We start from the raw sequence: 16,769 nt of genomic DNA, 5'->3' as shown, positions 1-16,769 counted from the left end.
TCTTTCACGAATGTGTATTCATGTCAGCATTGTGGAGTTGAAACGATCTGCTTCAGCATTTAGATTGGTATTTATAACTGCTGCTGTGACCATGTAGTCTTTTACGCAGTAATATGTCGTTGCTTTATTCGCACGTTTGCCTTCTCGATCGAGTGGGTGATACTGCTATTGGTGTCGTGAATCGTGAAGAGCTAGTATTTTACTTTTGCGTTTAGGGCTTCGATTGATTTTCCAGCAGTAGGGTGAGCAGGAAGCTACAGACGCGTTCGCACAACGCGCCGTTATATCGCAAAGATTATACACTCCGTTTATTGAGCTGCATACTTCGTACACGGTTATGTTTCTTTTAGTTATTCTTTTTCTGATTAGCGTCTTCACTTCACAAGCAAACTTCCACCGCGATTAAGACACTGAACGTATATGTACAGATTCCTGTGATGTTCCTAATTCACTCGACGAATTCAGGGACGGTTAAATGAAGGTCACAATCATTTTCACTTACACAATTATCGAGGCGAATTAATGCTCTAACAGCCTCGATGTTGACGCCATGGTATGCACTTCACTTCCTTTACCTCTGTCTTCGCAATCATCGTCGAATTTGGCAATCACCGATACAGTCATAAAAGACACTAAGTGTTGACAATATTTACATTCTTAAATAGGTTTTTGTCCCAAACTCTGACTTGCCATCGTAGTTTTGAGATTTTCGTGGTTACGTCTAATAAATTTGGGTGATGGTATCGATGTTTCCTTTTAACAAGATCACATCTCATTCATTTTCCTTCATTGCCTAAAACTGGTAGTGAAATTAACGTCTAACTTTCGTTTCATTCGCAGATCATGAACAAAGGTGTAAGTGGTTTCACTCCATGAGACTCCTCAGAGAGATTCCATATTTTTCGATATTTATTTCAGAATTTTCCTGTAAAACTGGCAATAAGAAACTTTGTACTACGACATCACGATTGTCAGGTATATTCTAATGGTGAATATTCTTTCCTCGGAACAGGCTACATTGAGTCCTTCTCAGCCCACGTCAAAAATGTTTAGTGTCGCCAGGTATGAAAGGATATACTCTGCCCGTTTTGATTAATTGTGGATGAAACGAGACTCTGAGTGAATGACGATCCAATCACAAGACTTGGTGTGTTCCAAATCCCTATTGACACTACAGTAGTCTAGAATCGAATAGGTTTTCTCAAACAACAGTACAGTGAGCAAATTCTTTGAAACATGCGTGGAATTTCTGAAAGAACTTGCAAACGTTTCTTCCACTGCGCGCTAACGTTACGCTTTCTGATGTCAGGATGATAAACTGAGCACAGCATGCATCTTCTTTGATTTTAAAAAAGCATTTTCTTATGTGAGCCATGCTGTACTTTGGTGCAATTTGGGTGACTATGGAACAAATGACACATGTGTTATCGTCAAAGGCATGAGCTGGAATTTAACAAATTTGTCAGGTAGGCTAGGACAGGTAAATAGCTGATAACATGGCATTGTAGCGTACAGGAAACATAGTTTTCGGGAAAGCGAAACGTAATCGAGTTGTGAGTGAAATAAAAGTTTTAAAATTCCTACTACTGAAGACGTTCGAAACGTTTTCTTGGATAAACTAGATTAAGGATCGTGTACAAACTCAGATTGCTGACATCTTCGCCATAAGAATAATATCCCCTGTTACTGACATTGCAGCGCGCAGGCTTGTTCACGTTGCTTATTTCCACTTTCTTGGTTGGAATGGTATATTTTGAAGCATCTCCGTGCATTCAAATAGAATAATGTTTACCCAGTAAAGGCCAGGTCAGATCATTATCCAAGTTCTCGGAATTCTGACCTTGCGTTCCTGTACGTAAGAAGTTTGCGGAGCGGTTCAGCCACAACTCCAGCACCCACTTGGTGAACATTGACTACACTGAACCAAACTTTCTTAACCGTTACACCGAATAGTGTTTATTATTCTACAGAATCGATTTTCAGTATCTTTCCAGGAAAACTGAAAAATGTCAGTGATAAACCACAGACTTTCAAATCAAAACTGAAAGTTTTAGTTGTGGCACAATTCTTTTATGGTGAGCACTAATTTAGTGTCTTCCACTACATCGAACTAATTATACCTTTTCGTTTTTTTTAAATTTAGTAAGCATTCTGTAAATTACTTACGTAGTTACTTATTCTATGACCCAGACTTTTTCAAAGAAGTTGAAGGAAAAAACGGTGTGCTCGCAGATTAACAGTTGAGCAATACTTTGAGGAAATATCTCTAGTGTCTGCAGAATGCTGTGATTCACAGGATACAGAGTATTCATGAACATACACAATGTGATGAAAAGTATCCGAACATCCCAGAAATGGCAGGGTGTAGGTATGGCGAATGCCCGGTGAACGTCATCTGCCAGCGTGTGTAATGCCAACAGTAAAATTCGGAGGCGGTGGTGTTATGGTGTGGTCGTGTTTTTCATGGAGGGGGCTTGACCCCTTATTGTTTTGCGTGGCACTATCACAGCACATTGTTTTGCGTGGCACTATCACAGCACAGGCCTACATTGATGTTTTAAGCACCTTCTTGCTTCCCGCTGTTGACGAGCAATTCGGGGTTGGCGATTGCATCTTTCAACACGATCGAGCACCTGTTTATAATGCACGACCTGTGGCGGAATGGTTACACGACAGTAACACCCCTGTAATGGACTGGCCTGCACAGATCCTGACCTGAATCCTATAGAACACCTTTGGGGTGTTTTGGACCGCCGACTTCGTGCCAGGCCTCACCGACCGACATCGATACCTCTCCTCAGTGCAGCACTCCGTGAAGATGGTTCAAATGACTCTGAGCACTATGGGACTTGTTCCTCCTACCACCGAACTTCACTAATTTCCGCTATATCTAACTTTTAACCTATCCATTTCCCTTTTTAAATATTCTAACCTACCTGCCCAATTAAGGGATCTGACATTCCACGCTCCGACCCGTAGAACGCCAGTTTTCTTTCTCCTGATAACAACGTCCCCCTAAGTAATCCCCGCCCGGAGATCCGAATGGGGGACTATTTTACCTCCTGAATATTTTACTCAAGAGGACGCCATCATCATTTGACCATACAGTAAAGCTGCATGCCCTCGGGAAAAATTACAATTAAAAATGAGAAAAGTGTGTGCGAAAGTAGTGCCGACAATTCTCACGATCGAACAAAAAGAAGCTCGTGAAAATGTTTGTACTGACACTTTGAATACCATTGAAAATGACCGTAACTTCTTGGGAAGAATGATAACTTATGACGAAGCTTGGTTTTCCATGTATGATGCAGGAATTAAGCACTAATCCGTGCATTGGAAGTGTCCAATTTCACCGAGTGCGAAGACGCATTTGAGCACTGTTGTAGCAGTAGTGGACACCGGAAGAGCCTGAGGAAGATCCCAACAGAGGGATCGAAACGTCGATTATTTTAGAGGAAATATGACGCGGCCTAATAACCCAAAAGATTTTAACTTCAGTCAAAAGGAACAATATTTCAACCCGTTAAAGCAGCGAAAGAAAAAACGGCAGGCGTTAACAAGGAGCTCATAGAGGAAGACTTCCAACACTGTTTCTATCAATGGCATATGCGCATGGAGCGTTTTGCGGATAGAGGAGGGGAGTATATTGAGGCTGACAATAACTAAATATGTATGTTTTTGAAATATTTTACAGCAATAGTCAAGTTATTTTATAGCCACGCCTCGTAAGTTATTTGAGGGTATATTTGGTGCGGAAGTTAGAGCATTAAGATGCATCCTGTAGCAGCAATAGGGCTCCAAATCCCGCTAGGCAACGAGTTGAAACGAACTTGTATGGCAGTTGTGGGTATGTCATTCCATGCCGCTTTGTGTCAGAATTCATCAATCATAGTGAGTGGTGACGTGCTAGTCTCTCGGCAGCCTATGTACAGTGGTGAAAGATCTGGAGAACGGGCTAAGAAGGTCAACAGTGGAACACCCTCTTTGTTGAGGTAGATCAAATGGTTCAAATGGCGATGAGCACTATGGGACTTAACTACTTTGGTCATCAGTCCCCTAGAACTTAGAACTACTTAAACCTAACTAACCTAAGGACATCACACACATCCATGCCCGAGGCAGGATTCGAACCTGCGACCGTAGCAGTCGCGCGGTTCCGGACTGCGCGCCTAGAACCGCTAGACCACCGCGGCCGGCGAAGTAGATCAGGCAGCATAAGTGACATGTAGTCTTGCGTTAGATTAATGAAAGATAAGACCTCGGATATAGAACACAGCCACCGACCTTAACGCGTCGAAGCTGTACAAGCTGCTGTCCACAGTATCGGCTCTACGGACCACAGATGATCGTGCTGTGTACCCAGTGGCATCCACAGCGTCACGCAAGGTGACTGTGACGAATGCAACTTTCGGTCTCCTAGCCTCCACTCATGGATACGCCCATCGTGATGCTGTACACGTGCCACTCCTGGCGTTGTCGCACTGTAGGTGTGGAAACGTGTCTTACTGCAAAGAGGCTCATTTCCTGGCTCATAGTACGCGACGTGAATGCACGGCCCAGCAGGCCGATGAAATAATATCTATGTCCTCTCGGGCGCTAGTCGCTGAGGCCAGTGTTATCCTGCATGCGTTGAGTATGACCCACCTGAATCCATTTCTTCCTTATTCGCATGACAGTTGTGAGATTCTGACCTACGCGAGAAGCAATATCGTAGAACGATAAAGTGTACTTCCGATAGGCGACCATTTTGCACGGTCGATCTCCGACGCATGCTGATAGAAGTTTCTCCCTTCTTGCACGAGACATAACGTCTTATTACAAACAAATATACAGATGTGATTTCTGAATGAGAAATTCTCTGCGTAATCTTCACTTCTAATTATATAGAATATAGATGTAATTACTTCTACCTACTTTACGTGCTTTACACGATGCTAAACGTTTACATATTGAAGCACTCCATGCCAGTCTGACGTTTGTTACATGCTACATTCATAGTGTTGCAATGTAATGGTCAACAATGTACATGTCTCACTCTTTCCATTTTTTCCGCTGTGAGAATCCTCATCAAAACAGCATTGTTAAATACTGGCGATGATTTAAAGCTATTTCACCGTCATTAAACTTTGAAATGACCCACTATATGCAGTTCAGAACCTATAAGAGATTTCCTTCCAGCATGTGTATAGCATATGAAGACATGCAGATCGAAGAGGTTGACAGTGTTATATTTCCGGGATTACAACTCGATAATAAATTCAGTTGGGAAGGGCATACCACAGATATGCTGAAGCGCCTAAAAAAGTCTCTATTTGCAGTGAGAATGATGTCAGATGTAGGAAATATAAATATTAAAAAAACTTGCATACTTCGCTTACTTTCATTCTATTACGTCATACGCCATACAGGATCATATTCCGGGGTAACTCATCAAACCAAGCAAAAGTTTTTTGCGTGCAAAAGCGTGTAATAAGAATCATTTGTGGTGTTGATTCAAGAACATCATGTAGAAGACTGTTAAGGAACTTCGTGTTCTATCCACTGCTTATCAGTATAGTTGTTCCTTAATGAAATTTGTTGCAAGTAATATATCTCTATTTCCAACCAATAGCTCAATACATAGTATCAATACTAGGAATAAGAACAATCTAAATAAAGATCTGAAACCACTTACCTTGGTCCCAAAGGGATCCAGTATTCAGGAGCAAACATTTTCAATAAATTGCCTGCGGCCATTAAAAACTGGGTTTCAGATAAAGCACGGTTTAGACAGAGTTTGAAAGACTTTTTTTTTATAGGCAACTCCTACTCTATAGATGAATATCTTAACAGGGACTGTTAGACAAGCCTAACCGAAAATGTCTGTTAGATTTCAGTTTTGTCAGCACTTGATCACTACAGTCAAGATCACGTATTTTGTGTATGATAAATTTATTAAAAGTGCATAACAATGTGTTATTCTGACAGTGTATTAATTCTATAAATGTTAGCGGTTCCAGTTTACTGTAATGTCTTCACCTATTTTGAAGATTTCCTGACAAATGATCAGGATAGTAAGTATTATATTTAAATATTTTTTATGTTATACTTTGACATGTTCCATACCCACAAGAATCATTTCATTTTTGGGTCTGTGGAACGAAAACTGAATCTAATCTAATAAATGAAATATTCTGGAACAAAAGCAAACTGGTGCTTTTAATTTATTATAATGTTGTTCTACCAAGAACCGACGGAAGATTTTGTTAACATAATTTAATCTAATCTAGACCTCCACGGAGGTCCTTCCACTGGAGTGAGTCACTGCCGGCTCCTCTGGTTACGATGCTCTGCTAAAACGCCTGTTAGTCTGTCCACAAGCTTCTGGCCATAACAATGATGTTTCTCGGAGTACAGTGGCAACAGGAGTTGCTCCAACAAGGGCGTGCGGCCCGGCTGAGGTGCGGCTGCGACCGAGCGGTGCGTGGGCGGCGGCGGCGGCGTCCGCGTTATCAGTGACAGTGCATGGCGGATGCACACGCCGCCTGCCCGCCTGCCGCTCTTTATCAGCGCCTGCCTGCCAGCCACCGCGAATAGAACGCTGCCGCCGCCGCCGCCGCCGCCGCCACTGCCGCTGTTCTCTCGCCTCCCGATAGTCCGACGGCGTCGACATCCGTAATACTGTCTCCAACCACAGGCACGATGGCAACAAAACATCGATCTCCATGTTTACTACGTGACAAGTCGCTTGCGCAAGTCAGAAAGAGGTTTAGAGAGAGTTCCGTAAAAGAGCATTCAAATTAAGCTGGCCAGACATAGATAGTATTAGTCACCTCTCAAAGAGTACACTGGCCACTTTAGAACGCCAACATTGCGACGTGAACTAAATGCGCTGGACATTTGAAGTTGGTTGCATCAAAAAAGGCCAATGGTCGCAGCAGCCATAAAAGTTTGTCTAGGATGGCCCAAACAGCAGAGAAACCGAATAATATCTGACTAGTTTGTTGTCAGACGAGTCGCTATTTTGCGTCATTTTGTTGACACAAGGTGTTGAATGCATCGACAGTTCAATAAAGCGTGTAACGTGCAGTGCAGGCCAGAGGTGGTACTGTGAACATTTTGGGGTGTTTTTCGTACTACGAACTTGGGCCCACTCAGTCAGATTGCCGTGAACGTGAACGAGATATGTATTTCAACATTCTCGGTTACCAAATGCTGGCCTCTGTTCTGCCTTTTCAAGATGAGTGTGTTGTGTGTACTCCCATCTTCCAAGATTGCAACACCTCTCTTCACAGAATTGCACGCATATATTCCTCGTTTGGCGAACACTCGGGCACGTTAGCCTACTGAAATCGATTGGCCCATTAAATCTCACTATCTTAATCCTGTAGAAAATGTCTGGTACTATTTTGAACATCAGCTGACACGTAATATGTTAGAATGTGGACTCCGTTCCTCTTCTAATTGATGCCACTGTCAACTTTAGAAGCGATATTAGATTTTATTAACGCAATGTTTCTTGGAAAGCGAGGATATAATTTTTTGTTAGATTTATTGTAGGGGTCAGATACGCTTTTTTATTGTACCAGAAGCAGATGCCCAGGTAACATCCATTCAGTTCCTCACTTGATTTAGTGCAGCGAAGCTACAGTTTTCTCCCCGAAGAAAAGAAACTGGGTTCCAATCTTCAGTAATACTTGTTTATGGCGACAGTTCACAGCTAAATTCCGAATTTTGCCCCGCTAAAAGAAATTTGTTTCCTACCTTTACTATCATTCTTTTATTAAATTCATAATCTCTTTGTATGAATTGAATTTCTTTCCTCAAAACCAATTTCTTTGAGCTACAAAACAGGGAGAAGAGGCAGCATGGTGTTAAAATTGGAGAATAGGATCAGTGCAGTACTATTTCTAAGCTCACGTTCATTTCGTCTTAACAGCCGACGAATAACCATACGCATTGTTTTGACGCATACCTTCAAAAATGGTTCAAATGGCTCTGAGCACTATGGGCCTTAACATCTATGGTCATCAGTCCCCTAGAACTTAGAACTACTTAAACCTAACTTATCTAAGGACATCACACAACACCCAGTCATCACGAGGCAGAGAAAATCCCTGACCCCGCCGGGAATCGAACCCGGGAACCCGGGCGCATACCTTCGTTTCTGTTTCTACTCTCTGTAAACAGTTCAATACCGTTGAGTTCTAAGAGTCATATCACTGATGATATATTGGTGTTGACCTGTAAGCCTACAGAAATTGTCGCCATCACTGTTTCCGTCGAGAAAACGTAGACCTGTGTTATTTCTGTACGCCCACGCTACTTTTCTAACAGCAGTTCTGTTTTCGGGATATTATTACGGCTGTATTTCGTGAACGACGCCAGAGGTCGTTAAGATCTTGCCTCAGCTTTTCCAAACACAATATTGAAATGTTTTTCCACGGATGGTCTGGATTTCAAATTAGCGTCTGCGGCTCACAACTTACACGCAGACGAGTCACAAGCCTTCGTTCAAAATCGTAAGTTCCCCGCTCACGTGAGATAATAAACACCTTTCCCGAAAGTGCCGCATCCGTGTACTGTCACGAACAAATTTAAGTTCATTTATTCAGTAATAAACAATCTTAAATATGAAGTTATATCGGGAGACGGCACTTAGTCGTTTGTTCAAGACTTTTAACAGCTGCTTTAAGACAACTGCTTAAAAAACACTGCGGCACATGGCGTCTGTTTAAAAATATGAACCATACCATTACAAGATTTATGCTCACCAATGGTGTTAATGTCTTGTCTCAGATAGGTGTGTCGCATTTAATTTGTAGAATACGAGCGGTGTGCTCTTACTTCTAAATTCCTGGTTGGCATTTTGATTTCACAAAGTGATTGTGCTATAGCTATAGCAGTCGTTTCGATATCTTCGCCCACAGAGAACACAGTGATCAGTACAATGTGGCGGCAGATACTATGTAATTATAGTTACACAGCAATCGCAAATACTTTTCTACAATTCGCAAATTGATATTTTCCACTGTAAGACTGCGCTAGATAAACTATCTGATCAAAACTATGCGGGGACCCCTGTCTTACGTGGAGTTGACTACTAGATGTCATGAGAGGTGGGCGCGCCAGTATAAAGTGAGGCGGAGAGTACTGTATTGGCAGTAGAGAAGCAGTAACACCAAAATGGATCGGCTAGGAGAGCTCAGTCACTTCGACCGTGGACTAGTCATTGGATGACACCTGAGTAATAAATACATCGGAGACATTTCAACGTTTCAAAAGATGCCGAAGTCGACTGTTGATGATGTGATTTTGAAGTAGAAACTGGGAGGTACATCCACAGCTAAACCAAGACCAGACAGACGCAACGCAATCATATTGACGGACAGCGACCGCCGAGCGTTGCGGAGGGTAGTTTAAAAAAAATCACAAGAACTCAGTGGAAGGGATTATTTGGGTGTTCCAACGTGACACCAGCTGTCCGACTAGCACAGTGACTGCGTACGGAGTGAAGATTAATTGAGTACAATTGCTAGAGCAGCCCTTCATAAGCCACACGTTCCCATAATCAGTGCAAAGTGACGCTAGAGGTGGTGTGAGGAGCGATACGACTGGACAGTGCATGGCTGAGCACGTGTCATTTGGAGCGATGAATGACGCTATAGACTGTGGAAATTTCAAGGAAGGTTTATGTTTTCGGAAATGCCTGGAGAACGTTACCTGCCATTGTGTGTAGCACCAACAGTGAATTACGGAGTAGGTGGTGTCACTGTAGGGGAGAGTTTTTCCTAGTTAGGGTGTAGCCTCCGTATTGCGCTATCGAAGACGCTAAATGTGGAGGGACATCAACACGTTTTACAGTGTTGTGAACTGCGAACAGTAGAGAAACAAATAGAAGAAGACCGTGAGTATCAGTGTGACAACGCATCCTGTCATAAAGCAGCATCTGAGCCAGTGATTTGAGTTAGAACTTCGACTTCGCTCCAGACCCCAGCATCCAGCTTCACTAATTTTGCCTACTGAAGAAGAAAGGACTGCCATTTTCCTCGACAGACACTCTGACACACCATATTAAGTGTCACCCGTAGAGTTCAAGATGTCATAAAAGCGAACTGTGGACACGCCCCATAATAACGTCCAGTAACAGGTGCCAGGATGCTTTTGATGAGATAGTGTAATTGTAAGAACTTTAAGCCGAGAGGAGTGTAACCTCTTTTGAGCGGCTTGAATCTTACACCGTTTGACAGATTCAGCTTATTGATACGTGAAGTGCCAGAACGGAATGTGCACATCAAATAATGCAAAAATAATGCCTTAGAACAAGGCAGGAGACCTGAATAGCTTACGCAAGTGAACGCCTAGCACTGAATTGTAAATTAGACAGACTTGGTATATTAGGGAAAGGAATCATGAGGAAAGCTGATAGACTAATTGAGTAAAAAGCTGCATTTTGCGCAAACAGACACCCAAATTTATTTCGTATATGCAGAAATAACAGTATCTTATATAACAAAATAATAATTTTTTCTCATCCTGCGGTATTGTAAATCATTATTGACCAACACGGGTTTCGCTGTCATATAAGAAGCATCTTCAGACACCATGTTGCAGTTACATATGTTTTTCGTTTTGTTTTAAGAAGAGAGGTTGCACATCAGTCATGTGCAAAAATTGAAAAGATACTTCCAGTTCAAGTGCACAAAAATAACGTGAACATGGCTTAAACAAATGACAGTATAGGACAAATTATGAAAAGGAAAAATAAGTATAGGGGCCAGTTGATTTCATGGCGAAATGGTGACAGCAAGTAGTTAAGAAATGTTTCTGTACTCCCAAAAGACTTCTAAGATCACAGCCAGCACTTTTTTTTTCTTTCAAAATATATTTGTGAGTGAAACTAGCCTAAGGCAGCAGTAAAAAACTAAAATTTAACTAATGGAACTGGAATTTCACTCTTAGTCCCCCTGTCAGATAGACTGACCGCGACAAATTGTGGACATTAATTCAAATTACGCAGTGCAAGTGAGGAATAAAAATAATTTCTCTCTCTCTTCGCAGCTCTGCTCGGTGCTGTAGAGAATGGTACATCTACTGTTCTTCCGGTGGTGAACGTGCGACTTGACTAAAGCACTTGTAACTCATTTGTCGGGGAGTTAGCGGTCTGCGAGAGACTTCGCAGTTTTTACTCTGCCGGAACCTGTTGCAGGGAGCACTGGGCGCGAGGGGCGGGCTGCGAAAGAAAGGCGGCATTAGGCGGGCAATTAGCGCCTGCTCCACCCAGCGGGGCGGAAGGCTCCGTCTTGAGGCCCAGCGACACGTTACACTGGACATTTGGGACAGCGGTTATCGCTGAAACTACCAGTTTCTTGTCTCCCGTTTAACCTGATTGTTACAGTAACAGGTTTCTGAAATAACCGACTTTCGGTTTTTTATTGCTATTATTTCTACTAACAAACTTATACATCGTACAAAGACTGAAAAATTCTAAGATTCCCCCAAACTCTTCCGTTGTATTGTTCAAGATAATATGTAGGATCAAAATATGGACTACTACTATCTCTGTATGACTAGGCTCGGAAGGCCCAACGTTACCGACTGACAGCCGTGTCGTCATCGGCCGATAGGCGTCAGTGGATGCGGATATTGAGGGGCGTGTGCTCCCGGTCGTTGTCAGTTGTCGTAATCGGAGCCGCTACTTCTCAATCAGGCAGCTCCTCAATTGGCCTCACAAGGGTAAGTGCACCCCACTTGCCAACAGCGCTCGGCAGACCCGGACGGTCACCTGTCGAAATGCTAGGCAAGTCCGAAAGTGCTTCGCTTCGGTGATCCGACGGGGAATGGTATTACCAGGGCGGCGAGGCTGTTGCTTCAAAATATTAAAATTTAATAGGTGAGTACACTCACGTAAAAAAGAAAAAAAAACTTGGATGACTAGAGATAGGACGTTCATATTCACAGGACATGTACGTTAGTATGTTCTGCAGAAACGACTAGCATTTGAACCATGTTGGCCCGCGTATTCGAGGTCAACATCGATACCGTGGCCCAACACTGCCTACTTGTAAAACGTGCCTGCGGCTGTCGTTGTCGCTATAAACCAAAGTTAATGGATCTGTGTGACTTTAGCAGACGTGCAGGATGCCTCGCAATTGTATGCGCGATCAGTGAGCTTAAAACAGGGCGCATTATTTGCATGAGAGAATGTCATACATCCATCCGGGAAATTACTGTTCATGTGGGACGAAGTGTTTGGCAGTGCAACGGGTGTGTGCAGAATGGTTCACGGAAGGCCGTAGAACATAAAAAGACGGGTCAGTTCGCTACACCCAGAGCAGGTCGTCAGAGAAGATCGACACCTCGTCCGAATGTCATTGCAGGAGAGATCTGCGTCCTTCTAGGCTCTGGCGCAACAGTAGAACAGTGCAACACATCGTACACTGTCAAGGGTGACAGTCCGTCGCCGTTTACTACGGCATGGCTTACGTGCACGTCGTCCAGTTATCTGCCTACCTTTGATGAACGTGCAGAAAATTCCAGACGGCAATGGTGTATGGAACGACGTCACTAGGGACAGGAATAGCATCAGATAGTGTTTACTCGGACGGATCCAGGTTCTGTTTGCTTGAAAGTGATGACCACATTTTGGTTCGCCGTAGACGGGGTAGCGCCATCACAGTGACTGCATTCTCACAATGTACCGGGTGATCAAAAAGTCAGTATAAATTTGAAAACTGAATAAATCACGGCGTAATGTAGATAGAGAGGTACAAATTGACACACATGCTTGGAATGACATGGGGTTTTATTAGAACAAAAAAAATACAAAAGATCAAAAAATGTCCGACAGATGGCACTTCATCTGATCAGAATAGCAAAAATTAGCATAACAAAGTAAGACAAAGCAAAGATAATGTTCTTTACAGGAAATTCTCAATATGTCCACCGTCATTCCTCAACAATAGCTGTAGTCGAGGAATAATGTTGTGAACAGCGCTGTAAAGCATGTCCGGCGTTATGGTGAGGCACTGGCGTCGGATGTTGTCTTTCAGCATCCCTAGAGATGTCGGTCGATCATGATACACTTCCGACTTCAGGTAACCCCAAAGCCAATAATCGCACGGACTGAGGTCTGGGGAGATAGGAGGCCAAGCATGACGAAAGTCGCGGCTGAGCACACGATCATCACCAAACGACGCGCACAAGAGATCTTTCACGCGTCTAGCAATATGGAGTGGAGCGCCGTCCTGCATAAACATCGTACGTTCCAGCAGGTGTTTATCAGCCAGGCTGGGGATGATGCGATTCTGTAACATATCGGCGTGCCTCTCGCCCGTCACTGACGTTTTGCTGTCCAGCGCCATCTGTCGGACATTTTGTGAAATTTTTTTTTGTTTGTTCTAATAAAACCCCATGTCATTCCAAGCATGTGGTTTATTAAGTTTTCAAATTTATTCTGACTTTTTGATCACCCGGTATATAGTGCCTACTCAAGGACTTACGGTGTGGGATGCTATTGGGTACAATCACAAATCACAGTTGGTACGTGTCCAGGGCACCGTGACTAGTGTGACATACGTGAATGGCATCGTGCTGTCCGTAGCCATACCCTTTCTGCACACCACCATCACCACCACCACCACCATCACCACCACCACAACCACACCACCACCACCATTTTTCAGCAAGACAATGCACGACCCCATGTCGCTGCACGAACACGTGCCTTTTTGGTGTCACAAGCTGTCAGCCTTTTGCCTTGGCTCGCCAGATCACCAGACTTGTTGTCAATCGAAAGTGTGTGGGATACGGTGAAAGGACGGATGCAATGCTGTGACCCTGTCCCAACCACCACAGATGAACTTTGGAACCAGGTGAATGCAACATGGATGGCTATACCACAGGACGCCATTCGCGCCTTATACGTGTCGATGCCATCACGAATGGAACAATTTATCAGGGCCCCTTACGGAACCTGTACCTACTAGACAACAGGGCACACGCGGAACCAAGGTGACTGAATCACTTCTGCAAAACATACTAATGTATACGCCCTGTGAATATGAACGTCGCATCTTTAGTCGTTCAAGGTGTTCTGTTTTTTTAGAACATGAGTGTAAAAGAAAACTCGGCCCATCCACCGGTAACTGCTTTTCTCGAAAATTAATTATGGCTTGAATAATACAAAAAAATCACTGATATTCTCCTATTAATTCAAATTTTTTGAGACACTAGTCAAAAACCATGTTGTAATTGATGATCATCACATTTGCGCGTTTACGAATAGTGGGATCTAAAGGGTGAAAACAGGCTGAAGAACTCCATTGTTCCTAATCTTATTAAGATGTCCGTTTCCAATGGCTACAAGCAAATAAAAGCATGTTATGTAGAGACAGGCTGTCGATCAGCTACTGTTATTTTTATTGTAAACTACAAATGAATTGTCAAGTTCCTCTGGTACTACTGTTGCCATAATTTCCTTTCTCTTTTATTATTTCATAAGAAGCTTTTGGCTAAACTTGGTACCGTTGTTTTTCATAAATTATTTCGAATGAAAAACTAATTTTGTAGTCACAATTAATTACTTTTAACAGGAAAATGAATACAATTGACTTTTTGCCGAGAAAACTAAAAAACGCTTTTTCAAACATTTCTGATGAACAGTTTACACGCTAGGCAAAATATAACATTTAGCAAAAACAATTACATGACAGTAGTTAAATATTTATTATACAATTTATTCATAAATACTCGTTCTATAATATGTTGGCCTGCTTCAGAAACAGTATCGTTCAAAGACGGTGCCAATCATTCAAAAGCCACAGAACTTCTTACTAAAGATCAATATTTTTTGGCTACAAATGAGTAGACGGGTGTACACCTTGCTTTGTTCCTAAAAATGAAAGGATCACTGCTTCTGGGTAGCAAACTAAACTAAACTCCTTCCGAACAGGTCTTGGAAGGCTCAACAGCACCGATCGACCGCCGTGTCATCCTCAACTACAGGCGTTACTGGATGCGGATATGGAAGAGCATGTGGTCAGCACACCGCTCTCCCGGCCTTATGTCAGTTTATGAGACCGGAGCCGTTACTTCTCAGTCAAATAGCTCCTCAGTTTGCCTCACAAGGGCTGAGTGCACCCCGCTTGCCAACAGCACTCGGCAGACCGGATGGTCACCCATCCAAGTGCTAGCCCAGCCCGACAGCGCTTAACTTCGGTGATATGGTGGGAACCGGTGTTACCACTGCGGCAAGGCCGTTGGCCCTCTGGGTAGCAAAGGATGCCAGAAGTAAAGCTCTGTTTCGTTCCGTAACAAACTTTCAGGCCCCACTAGGTCACTTTTGGCTACTTCCTGATTATGTGATGACCAAAGAGTGTTAGCAGTTATTCTGATGTCCTCCCTTGAATTGAAGATGAAAGTTTACCGTAGTTATTTATCTCTTGCGTCAAATTCTTGAAGAATTTACCGGCGCTGAATATGTTCAAGTACATTTTTTTAAACCGTGGAACTGACAGTGTAGGATTTACAGAGAGTTGTGTAATGTTTTGCACTTCTGTCTTTAACGCTGCTCAGAAGCTTTTGTGATAGGACCTTGGCTGTATTATGTTTAAAAATGAGATTTCTTAATGCACCTTCGATTTCCAGAATTAAAAAAAAAATCGCTACCAGAAAACTCCTTTGCGCTCTCGACGATCAAAGTAAAAAAAAGGCAATAAAAAAAGCTATTTCTGACAAAAATTCAGTGTCTGCACTAGAAATCATTCGTGTTGCATATTTTACGCAGGGATTGGGTAACACTTGAACGAGTAATGGTTACAGTTTTACATATCTTTTCAACATTAGGTAGATGGTTATTCCACCTTTATGTACTGACCGAATCAAAAGCATTACGTTTCCCATTGTTGTGGCCTCACGTGTTTGCCCCACACTCAGCTTCTTCGTCAGTAGTTACTTTGCCTTGTAAATTTGACGCTTGATTTTATTCCGCTTATTAAGCTTTTTAAAATTTTGTTATTAGCGTTCTTTATGCAATTCGTTACTCTTAAGTGTATAAGATAGGCAAAACAATTTGTCTTCCCCTCCGAATATGTTGTTCCCATCATCTGTGGAGATGCCAATTGTTTTTGATTTCGGCATGCCCAATACTTCAAGGAGATCTATTTCTGCAGCAATGTATTCGCCAGTGTGCCTCTGTCTTAAGACTACGAACGGCCAAAATCACTGAGTCAGGCTTGCTACTGTTTTCACAAGGAACGGTAACAACAATCTCTGATTAATTATAATGGAATTTACAAGCGACTCGCTTATTTTAAAAAGGTAATAAGAATTATTTATCTTCCAAGTTATCTGTAACCACCAAAAGTGTCTTTGACGAATTGGTCAGAGTGTAACAGTCCGCAAATAGCGAAGTGTGTATTGCATTAGTCAGTGTTGATGTATCTAGATGACTGCAGTTTACGTACTGTTAACCATCTGAACCACGTGGAAGACCACCAGTTTTTAAATGCTAAGTATGAAATAAAAATGTGCGTTAATTTCAGTGTTCCTGTGTAAGAAAGTGAAAAGATAATATATTCTGAGACAAAAAAAAGACACACTACGAAGGAATTATCCGAATGGGACCGGAATCGGTAGTTGTGACTTACATGTACAGACAAACAAATGATTACAGTTTCAAAAAGTTGTATGATTTATTCCAGAGAGAGAGCTTCACAAACTGAGCAAGTCAGTAACGCGTTGCTCCACCTCTGGCGCTTATGGAAGCAGTTATTCGGCTTGGCACTGAT

The 16,769-nt window shown here is 42.6% G+C and overlaps 1 pseudogene; it reads right to left on the bottom strand.

Annotated features, from left to right (window-relative positions):
* Window positions 1–15,126: 15,126 nt before the first annotated feature.
* Window positions 15,127–15,244, bottom strand: LOC124778760 (annotated as a pseudogene).
* Window positions 15,245–16,769: the final 1,525 nt, after the last annotated feature.

The sequence above is a fragment of the Schistocerca piceifrons genome, chromosome 2 (assembly GCF_021461385.2).
Source record: "Schistocerca piceifrons isolate TAMUIC-IGC-003096 chromosome 2, iqSchPice1.1, whole genome shotgun sequence".
In the NCBI taxonomy this organism is placed as follows: Eukaryota; Metazoa; Arthropoda; class Insecta; order Orthoptera; family Acrididae; genus Schistocerca; species Schistocerca piceifrons.
This window is presented reverse-complemented; position numbering and strand designations above follow the sequence as displayed.